Consider the following 10,509-nt stretch of genomic DNA (forward strand, 5'->3'; position numbering starts at 1 on the left):
CATGATGTAAAATTGTATGTTTTCTAACAGGATGAAAGAGTGCCATATTCTACGCTACGTAGGGAAGAAATGAAAGAAGCCTATAACAAAGGCAAGTAGCTCTGCCAAAGTGTACTAAGGGCAAAAGAGACAAACAGTAAAGTGCACATTGGTGTTGGTTTCATTTCTTGGAATTTCAGCCCCCATGAAACAAATGGATCCATGTCCTGAGAGTGCGGGTGTTTCAGCAGAAATCAGGCGAAGCATATGTATTCCGGGTGTACGGATATTATAGGAACATAAGTCTCCTTTAGTGGGTCTCTGTGTACTGTGAACTGTAAGAAAGTTTAAAGACGTGTGAAACCATCAACTGAAAAGGGACCCACTTCCCTCCAGTGGTTCTGTGCATACAGATCTGAACAAAGGAAAGAGGGAAGAAGAAAGGCCCATGGGACGCTAGTGGGTAGAATCACATTTACATTAGGAACCTCTCCTCAGTGCAGCCCCTCGCACAACACTGACAAGATGCAACAGCCATTGGGGATGGCAGTTACCGGTTGGATTCCAGGTGGAATGTTGGTGTGTACCGCGAGGCTTGTTGTGGCTGTTGGATCCTAGGTAACCGGGCAGAGTTCTATGGGTGGATCAGTGTGATGGAGGGGCTGCCGCCCTCTGTGGAGCTTGGCTTAGTTGTTTGGTCCGGGAAGCTGTGTAAGTTCGAGATACTGCTGCTGCCCAAAGACCTGAGTTCACAGGTCAGTTTCCAGAACCTGAAAGGGCAGACAGTGGAAGATCTGCCTGTCATCAGCTTACTGGTGAGGCTCCGAGGTACTTTCAGACTTGCCCAGCCCTGGTGAAGTCGACTTTATGGGAGACAAGAAGAGAAGCTGGCCGAAAAGCTGGCTGCACGGATTGAGGAGAGATGCGAACACATGGATGAGAGATGTTCTGTTCCAATGGAGAATACTGGCGTGGAGACAGCTGTAGAGGATACCAGGCTCAAAAGACATTCATGAGACATATTGAACCTCGCTGATACTGGCAGAAACTTATGGACTGCCAACGGGGACTTGAGGAAGTTCCTCAATTCTCTTCTCCAAGAACTGGTCCAAGGTCCCTGACATCTGCAAGAGAAGAGATGGCAGAGATGATCAAAACGCTCCTGTTCTTGGAAGAGGTCGTGAGAATCCACACGTCCCAAGGGGCCTTCCCAAGCCATTCAGACCAAAATTCACCAAGCCCAGGTAAGTCTTTTCCCAGGTTTGGGCCTAGCTAGCAAGCACATGCCCTTCCCTCCCCTCCACTCAGGCATCCATTTGGATGGATCAGTACCTGAGCTGCAATGAAGCCATTACGAGAAGAGCAAGTCCCTCCTAGAATCAGAGTTCCTGCAGCTTCACACTCTGTGAACAACAGTGAACTCCTTAAAGGTCAAATAGTCTCGGCTGAAATAGATAGGAATTGAATACTTAGTTCACACCTAGAAACGATGGCCTTCCCTAGATTCAGCAAATGTGGTGTTTATGTCTTCCCTGGGTTGAAGGGAGTGTGGTAAGTGAGGGGAATTTTGACTGAACTTGAATCTGTATTAGGCCTCAGTTTTTCAAGACAGTATAGGTAAATAGTACAAGTCAGAAAGTGAACTGTACAGTAAAAGTCGCCAATGACATTAAAGACACAGCTTATGTGGATCATTTTTCACTTGAGTGAAGCCCCCGGCGGCACTATATCATGGGGGTGCAGACTTGGTTGCGTTAAATGGCTTTACCCTACATGATCGGATGATAAAGCTTTCTCATCACTGATAGAAGAACACCTGGTTCTCAATAGACTAGCATAACTGCAGCAGGGTTGTCCTAGCTATAATGCCTCTAGGTGCTTTTGGATTCAAACCTAAATGTATATATTTGGTTTCATTCCTCTTGTATTTTCCTAGAGAGGGATGTTACCCCTTGAAATGCCAACATTGGCCAGTAGGGGTCATTGGGAGTAAAGGGCACCACATGCACAAGTTTATCCAAGGTTGGGGGTTATTTCATGTTTCCAATAGTTATTTCATGGTTCCTGTTGGTTTTGGGGGCTTCAACCGTAAAGTGCTGACATGACCCCTTTAACAGTTTGGACTGCTAGTTTGCATTCTATCTGTCTAGGTTTTCCGTAGAGCTGACAAAATGTTACCAAAATTGACAAGTCTGGCTTCTAGGTCGATTTAGTGTGTTTCAAAAAATAACTTCATTTTCGTATAACTCCCAAAACATGTAAATGAATTCTGTTAAACTTCTTAAAACCTGCAAATGAGATATCAACACAATGTCAAAACAGGGGTCTTCGGACAATCCCTCCCACCACGGCTGTATAGAAACAAAGAGCTAAGCAAATATCACATTTCTGTGAAATGTATCTGGATAGTGTTGATTCATCGGTGCCCAGTTGGCAGAGAAGAAGTGCAACCTGCACTCACTCGCTCCCATGTACAGAGCAATGGAAACATCCACTCACCCAGCCCTTGGCACACGACACTTGCCGAAGAGAGGTCTGTTACTTCCAAAGACAGGATGAGGCCTCAGGACACCTGGAAGCAGGAGAAGGCAAAGCAGGGAATGGAAACCAGTGCAGGGTCTGACCCCTGGTGATGGAGCAACAAGGGTGAAACTCTGTTTAATTTGGACGCATACTCTCAAGCGGACAGGAGACATGGGATTGAAGGTGATGTGCTGAGATTTACAAGAGTGCACAGCAGATGCTTGGCTGACAGAACTCAAAGAAACCAGCGCAAAATATCCCCACAGTTGATTCTGAGACCAAGATCCGAGCTGCCAAATTTGAGGTAGCAGAGGCAACGGACAGTGAGGGATAGGGCTACGGATGATGGCACACGCTGAGTCTCAGGGATCTGGAGTGCTTTGTGGCATGTGGTGTATCGAATCAAGAGAGCAAACCGAACAGTGTACCAATGATAAAGCAACCACACTGGCCACGCGGTTGTGATTACCCATATGTCCCATGGACACACCCAGTGCATCTGCAGGACCAGGGAACAATTGGGCATTTTGCCAATAGAACACGTGTGGGGCTGAATCAGAGCTATCGTGCATCTGGTCTCAGGGATCCAGGGGGCCTTGGGTTTGAAATCAGAATGAAAAGCTTTTGGATCTGCTACATTCATAACCAGGGCTGGGGTTATGGTTTGGTTTGAGGCACAGGATGCGCAACAGCCCTGTGGTTGCCTTCTTGCACCCGTGCCACAAGGATGAGAGGACAAGGAAGAGTGGTCCTAGTCCACAGCGTGAGAAGAGGAAGCATTTACTTCAGCACTATCTCCCAAAAGCGGATGCTACATTTTGAATACCACCGGCACGCTACGCAATGAGGACAACAAGGTAGGTCTGTGGGAACATTCCAGCAGGCCCTGATGTGTGACATCCATGGATGTGCTTCCACTGGTGTTTCAGTAGACAGAGAAGCTCTGGGAAGAACTGCTTTCATTGGAACATACCCGTGGCACTACAAAGCACAAGCGCACTCTCACTTTGCTGTTTTGGAAACACTCCAAAATGTCATAGAGCAGAATACAGAGCTTAGAACCCTTAGAAACCTCTTTTCCACAACAGATACTGTCCTGTGCACATTCAGCAGTGTGAGATAAGCGTAATCAAAATGAAGTTATTGTAATCGAAAAAGAATGGGTTGTTCATCACAACTAAAGCAACACCAGCAATTGGAGATATACCAGACAACACACACAGGAACAGAATATGGCATCAAAGTCAAGGAGAAATTGTCCTCACAGAAATCCCATGGAATTGCGTAGAGCCAAGAGTCTAAAATTTCAACATAACAAAAGCCTAGAATTCTACAATAAATACCTGATATTACCTGACCAGAAGAATGAAGAAGTACAGTAAGAGAAACAGGAAGTACCATTTTCAATTCCAAAGATATTGAAGGCCTAAAATATAAGCTTTCAAACAAGTAGACTGCAAAACGCTATCCAGACCAAGTGTTAAAAATGGAGTTCAGGAAAACACTGAAGAACAACAGTGTCTGAGAATCACAAAAGGAAGAATACCAGAAAAGGGGAAGAGAAAGTCTAAAGACGAGACAAAAAATATCAGAAAACTCAATGGATGTGATAATATCAGGTCTAAAATTCAGTCCTTAGCAGACTAGATAATGCAGAGGGACGCGTGAATGACTGTGAAGACAGGGGAACCAAAATCCCTTGGTCAGAAGCCGACATTGGAAAGCAAGTGCAAACCAACGAAAATATTGCTATTGATTCCTGGGTTAAGACAGGGCATGAAAGACTAGAATTCTTAAGAGTCCAAGATAGAAAAGCAAGAGATAAAGAAACAAAAAATGTCTGAAAATTTAATCTAAAGAAAAATCAGACTGAAACTAGCTGAAAGCCAAGAAAGAATCATCTATGTGAATTCAGGGAGTACACAGCATCCTTAGGAAGTGGAATCCCAATAGACCTACCAGCAGCTGTATGATTCAAATCAACAAAGTTCACGAATATTCCACTGAATTAAAATGCACCTGGAGGAAAAAACATAGTCACAAGGGAACCTCCAGAGGGGTTTCAGCTGATATTTCGGCAGCAATATTGCAGGACAAAGAGGAGTGCCAGGACACAGACCATATCATGAATGGCCAAATGCTGCCACCTAGGGTAGCCTATGCCAAATGACCACCATTTCTAATAACGGCAGAACTAGAGAATTCCACAGAACAGTAATCTTAAAAGTGTTCAGCAGTTCAAAACTTATCCTACATGAATGGTTGAGAAATCCACCCTGAATTGAAAAGCAGCAAGATGAAATGGAAAGAAGAAACCATTATTGGAAATGCAAGAAGAGCATGAGTGGCAAAGTAGAAACAAGAAGAAGGCAAGGTGGTCATCAAAACCATAAAGATGGGAGAGGGAAGCAGGAAATCATAGGTGATTGGAAGCACTCTCTTAAGTGAATCAGCTTATTTGACTCTCTGTTTGAAGCGAAAGGAAAGATGCATAGCCTGACGTGTTTGCAAAACTAGCGAGAAGCAGACCAACAAAGAATCAAACCAACCAACAAGCACCAAAAGGGTACGGATGGCTGAAATTTACCAAGGGAACCATGATTATTCAAAAGAAATTACTCAAGGTGATGTCAAGGGTCATTCAGCACCCATCGAACTAGTATCGCGGCTTGCATGTACTCAGCGCACTTGTATTTGGAAATCAGAGGCGTGCATTCATATTCGTAAATATTGATTCATAAGAGCATATCGTGACCTAACCCAAATGCCGATTTGGAATCAAATGCTTTCCTAGTCCATGATGTAAAATTGTATGTTTTCTAACAGGATGAAAGAGTGCCATATTCTACGCTACGTAGGGAAGAAATGAAAGAAGCCTATAACAAAGGCAAGTAGCTCTGCCAAAGTGTACTAAGGGCAAAAGAGACAAACAGTAAAGTGCACATTGGTGTTGGTTTCATTTCTTGGAATTTCAGCCCCCATGAAACAAATGGATCCATGTCCTGAGAGTGCGGGTGTTTCAGCAGAAATCAGGCGAAGCATATGTATTCCGGGTGTACGGATATTATAGGAACATAAGTCTCCTTTAGTGGGTCTCTGTGTACTGTGAACTGTAAGAAAGTTTAAAGACGTGTGAAACCATCAACTGAAAAGGGACCCACTTCCCTCCAGTGGTTCTGTGCATACAGATCTGAACAAAGGAAAGAGGGAAGAAGAAAGGCCCATGGGACGCTAGTGGGTAGAATCACATTTACATTAGGAACCTCTCCTCAGTGCAGCCCCTCGCACAACACTGACAAGATGCAACAGCCATTGGGGATGGCAGTTACCGGTTGGATTCCAGGTGGAATGTTGGTGTGTACCGCGAGGCTTGTTGTGGCTGTTGGATCCTAGGTAACCGGGCAGAGTTCTATGGGTGGATCAGTGTGATGGAGGGGCTGCCGCCCTCTGTGGAGCTTGGCTTAGTTGTTTGGTCCGGGAAGCTGTGTAAGTTCGAGATACTGCTGCTGCCCAAAGACCTGAGTTCACAGGTCAGTTTCCAGAACCTGAAAGGGCAGACAGTGGAAGATCTGCCTGTCATCAGCTTACTGGTGAGGCTCCGAGGTACTTTCAGACTTGCCCAGCCCTGGTGAAGTCGACTTTATGGGAGACAAGAAGAGAAGCTGGCCGAAAAGCTGGCTGCACGGATTGAGGAGAGATGCGAACACATGGATGAGAGATGTTCTGTTCCAATGGAGAATACTGGCGTGGAGACAGCTGTAGAGGATACCAGGCTCAAAAGACATTCATGAGACATATTGAACCTCGCTGATACTGGCAGAAACTTATGGACTGCCAACGGGGACTTGAGGAAGTTCCTCAATTCTCTTCTCCAAGAACTGGTCCAAGGTCCCTGACATCTGCAAGAGAAGAGATGGCAGAGATGATCAAAACGCTCCTGTTCTTGGAAGAGGTCGTGAGAATCCACACGTCCCAAGGGGCCTTCCCAAGCCATTCAGACCAAAATTCACCAAGCCCAGGTAAGTCTTTTCCCAGGTTTGGGCCTAGCTAGCAAGCACATGCCCTTCCCTCCCCTCCACTCAGGCATCCATTTGGATGGATCAGTACCTGAGCTGCAATGAAGCCATTACGAGAAGAGCAAGTCCCTCCTAGAATCAGAGTTCCTGCAGCTTCACACTCTGTGAACAACAGTGAACTCCTTAAAGGTCAAATAGTCTCGGCTGAAATAGATAGGAATTGAATACTTAGTTCACACCTAGAAACGATGGCCTTCCCTAGATTCAGCAAATGTGGTGTTTATGTCTTCCCTGGGTTGAAGGGAGTGTGGTAAGTGAGGGGAATTTTGACTGAACTTGAATCTGTATTAGGCCTCAGTTTTTCAAGACAGTATAGGTAAATAGTACAAGTCAGAAAGTGAACTGTACAGTAAAAGTCGCCAATGACATTAAAGACACAGCTTATGTGGATCATTTTTCACTTGAGTGAAGCCCCCGGCGGCACTATATCATGGGGGTGCAGACTTGGTTGCGTTAAATGGCTTTACCCTACATGATCGGATGATAAAGCTTTCTCATCACTGATAGAAGAACACCTGGTTCTCAATAGACTAGCATAACTGCAGCAGGGTTGTCCTAGCTATAATGCCTCTAGGTGCTTTTGGATTCAAACCTAAATGTATATATTTGGTTTCATTCCTCTTGTATTTTCCTAGAGAGGGATGTTACCCCTTGAAATGCCAACATTGGCCAGTAGGGGTCATTGGGAGTAAAGGGCACCACATGCACAAGTTTATCCAAGGTTGGGGGTTATTTCATGTTTCCAATAGTTATTTCATGGTTCCTGTTGGTTTTGGGGGCTTCAACCGTAAAGTGCTGACATGACCCCTTTAACAGTTTGGACTGCTAGTTTGCATTCTATCTGTCTAGGTTTTCCGTAGAGCTGACAAAATGTTACCAAAATTGACAAGTCTGGCTTCTAGGTCGATTTAGTGTGTTTCAAAAAATAACTTCATTTTCGTATAACTCCCAAAACATGTAAATGAATTCTGTTAAACTTCTTAAAACCTGCAAATGAGATATCAACACAATGTCAAAACAGGGGTCTTCGGACAATCCCTCCCACCACGGCTGTATAGAAACAAAGAGCTAAGCAAATATCACATTTCTGTGAAATGTATCTGGATAGTGTTGATTCATCGGTGCCCAGTTGGCAGAGAAGAAGTGCAACCTGCACTCACTCGCTCCCATGTACAGAGCAATGGAAACATCCACTCACCCAGCCCTTGGCACACGACACTTGCCGAAGAGAGGTCTGTTACTTCCAAAGACAGGATGAGGCCTCAGGACACCTGGAAGCAGGAGAAGGCAAAGCAGGGAATGGAAACCAGTGCAGGGTCTGACCCCTGGTGATGGAGCAACAAGGGTGAAACTCTGTTTAATTTGGACGCATACTCTCAAGCGGACAGGAGACATGGGATTGAAGGTGATGTGCTGAGATTTACAAGAGTGCACAGCAGATGCTTGGCTGACAGAACTCAAAGAAACCAGCGCAAAATATCCCCACAGTTGATTCTGAGACCAAGATCCGAGCTGCCAAATTTGAGGTAGCAGAGGCAACGGACAGTGAGGGATAGGGCTACGGATGATGGCACACGCTGAGTCTCAGGGATCTGGAGTGCTTTGTGGCATGTGGTGTATCGAATCAAGAGAGCAAACCGAACAGTGTACCAATGATAAAGCAACCACACTGGCCACGCGGTTGTGATTACCCATATGTCCCATGGACACACCCAGTGCATCTGCAGGACCAGGGAACAATTGGGCATTTTGCCAATAGAACACGTGTGGGGCTGAATCAGAGCTATCGTGCATCTGGTCTCAGGGATCCAGGGGGCCTTGGGTTTGAAATCAGAATGAAAAGCTTTTGGATCTGCTACATTCATAACCAGGGCTGGGGTTATGGTTTGGTTTGAGGCACAGGATGCGCAACAGCCCTGTGGTTGCCTTCTTGCACCCGTGCCACAAGGATGAGAGGACAAGGAAGAGTGGTCCTAGTCCACAGCGTGAGAAGAGGAAGCATTTACTTCAGCACTATCTCCCAAAAGCGGATGCTACATTTTGAATACCACCGGCACGCTACGCAATGAGGACAACAAGGTAGGTCTGTGGGAACATTCCAGCAGGCCCTGATGTGTGACATCCATGGATGTGCTTCCACTGGTGTTTCAGTAGACAGAGAAGCTCTGGGAAGAACTGCTTTCATTGGAACATACCCGTGGCACTACAAAGCACAAGCGCACTCTCACTTTGCTGTTTTGGAAACACTCCAAAATGTCATAGAGCAGAATACAGAGCTTAGAACCCTTAGAAACCTCTTTTCCACAACAGATACTGTCCTGTGCACATTCAGCAGTGTGAGATAAGCGTAATCAAAATGAAGTTATTGTAATCGAAAAAGAATGGGTTGTTCATCACAACTAAAGCAACACCAGCAATTGGAGATATACCAGACAACACACACAGGAACAGAATATGGCATCAAAGTCAAGGAGAAATTGTCCTCACAGAAATCCCATGGAATTGCGTAGAGCCAAGAGTCTAAAATTTCAACATAACAAAAGCCTAGAATTCTACAATAAATACCTGATATTACCTGACCAGAAGAATGAAGAAGTACAGTAAGAGAAACAGGAAGTACCATTTTCAATTCCAAAGATATTGAAGGCCTAAAATATAAGCTTTCAAACAAGTAGACTGCAAAACGCTATCCAGACCAAGTGTTAAAAATGGAGTTCAGGAAAACACTGAAGAACAACAGTGTCTGAGAATCACAAAAGGAAGAATACCAGAAAAGGGGAAGAGAAAGTCTAAAGACGAGACAAAAAATATCAGAAAACTCAATGGATGTGATAATATCAGGTCTAAAATTCAGTCCTTAGCAGACTAGATAATGCAGAGGGACGCGTGAATGACTGTGAAGACAGGGGAACCAAAATCCCTTGGTCAGAAGCCGACATTGGAAAGCAAGTGCAAACCAACGAAAATATTGCTATTGATTCCTGGGTTAAGACAGGGCATGAAAGACTAGAATTCTTAAGAGTCCAAGATAGAAAAGCAAGAGATAAAGAAACAAAAAATGTCTGAAAATTTAATCTAAAGAAAAATCAGACTGAAACTAGCTGAAAGCCAAGAAAGAATCATCTATGTGAATTCAGGGAGTACACAGCATCCTTAGGAAGTGGAATCCCAATAGACCTACCAGCAGCTGTATGATTCAAATCAACAAAGTTCACGAATATTCCACTGAATTAAAATGCACCTGGAGGAAAAAACATAGTCACAAGGGAACCTCCAGAGGGGTTTCAGCTGATATTTCGGCAGCAATATTGCAGGACAAAGAGGAGTGCCAGGACACAGACCATATCATGAATGGCCAAATGCTGCCACCTAGGGTAGCCTATGCCAAATGACCACCATTTCTAATAACGGCAGAACTAGAGAATTCCACAGAACAGTAATCTTAAAAGTGTTCAGCAGTTCAAAACTTATCCTACATGAATGGTTGAGAAATCCACCCTGAATTGAAAAGCAGCAAGATGAAATGGAAAGAAGAAACCATTATTGGAAATGCAAGAAGAGCATGAGTGGCAAAGTAGAAACAAGAAGAAGGCAAGGTGGTCATCAAAACCATAAAGATGGGAGAGGGAAGCAGGAAATCATAGGTGATTGGAAGCACTCTCTTAAGTGAATCAGCTTATTTGACTCTCTGTTTGAAGCGAAAGGAAAGATGCATAGCCTGACGTGTTTGCAAAACTAGCGAGAAGCAGACCAACAAAGAATCAAACCAACCAACAAGCACCAAAAGGGTACGGATGGCTGAAATTTACCAAGGGAACCATGATTATTCAAAAGAAATTACTCAAGGTGATGTCAAGGGTCATTCAGCACCCATCGAACTAGTATCGCGGCTTGCATGTACTCAGCGCACTTGTATTTGGAAATCAGAGGC

General features: G+C 44.6%; 2 long non-coding RNA genes across 2 annotated transcripts in view; both read right to left on the minus strand.

Annotated features, from left to right (window-relative positions):
* Positions 1-855: 855 nt before the first annotated feature.
* Positions 856-6,061, minus strand: LOC140692152 (uncharacterized). The gene is made up of 4 exons (XR_012067716.1): positions 5,832-6,061; positions 2,479-2,551; positions 1,312-1,424; positions 856-1,103 (listed from the first exon to the last, which is right to left on the minus strand). It is a non-coding gene; the product is annotated as an uncharacterized lncRNA (long non-coding RNA).
* A 92-nt stretch (positions 6,062-6,153) lies between these two features.
* LOC140692154 (uncharacterized) overlaps positions 6,154-10,509 on the minus strand; it is a 9,473-nt gene continuing 5,117 nt past the window's right edge. The window contains exons 2-4 of the long non-coding RNA XR_012067718.1: positions 7,777-7,849; positions 6,610-6,722; positions 6,154-6,401 (exon numbers count right to left, since the gene is read on the minus strand). This is a non-coding gene — a long non-coding RNA (uncharacterized lncRNA). The remainder of the gene's footprint in view (positions 6,402-6,609; positions 6,723-7,776; positions 7,850-10,509) is intronic.

This window comes from Vicugna pacos, unplaced genomic scaffold, assembly GCF_048564905.1.
Source record: "Vicugna pacos unplaced genomic scaffold, VicPac4 SAC-SAT, whole genome shotgun sequence".
Taxonomy (NCBI): domain Eukaryota; kingdom Metazoa; phylum Chordata; class Mammalia; order Artiodactyla; family Camelidae; genus Vicugna; species Vicugna pacos.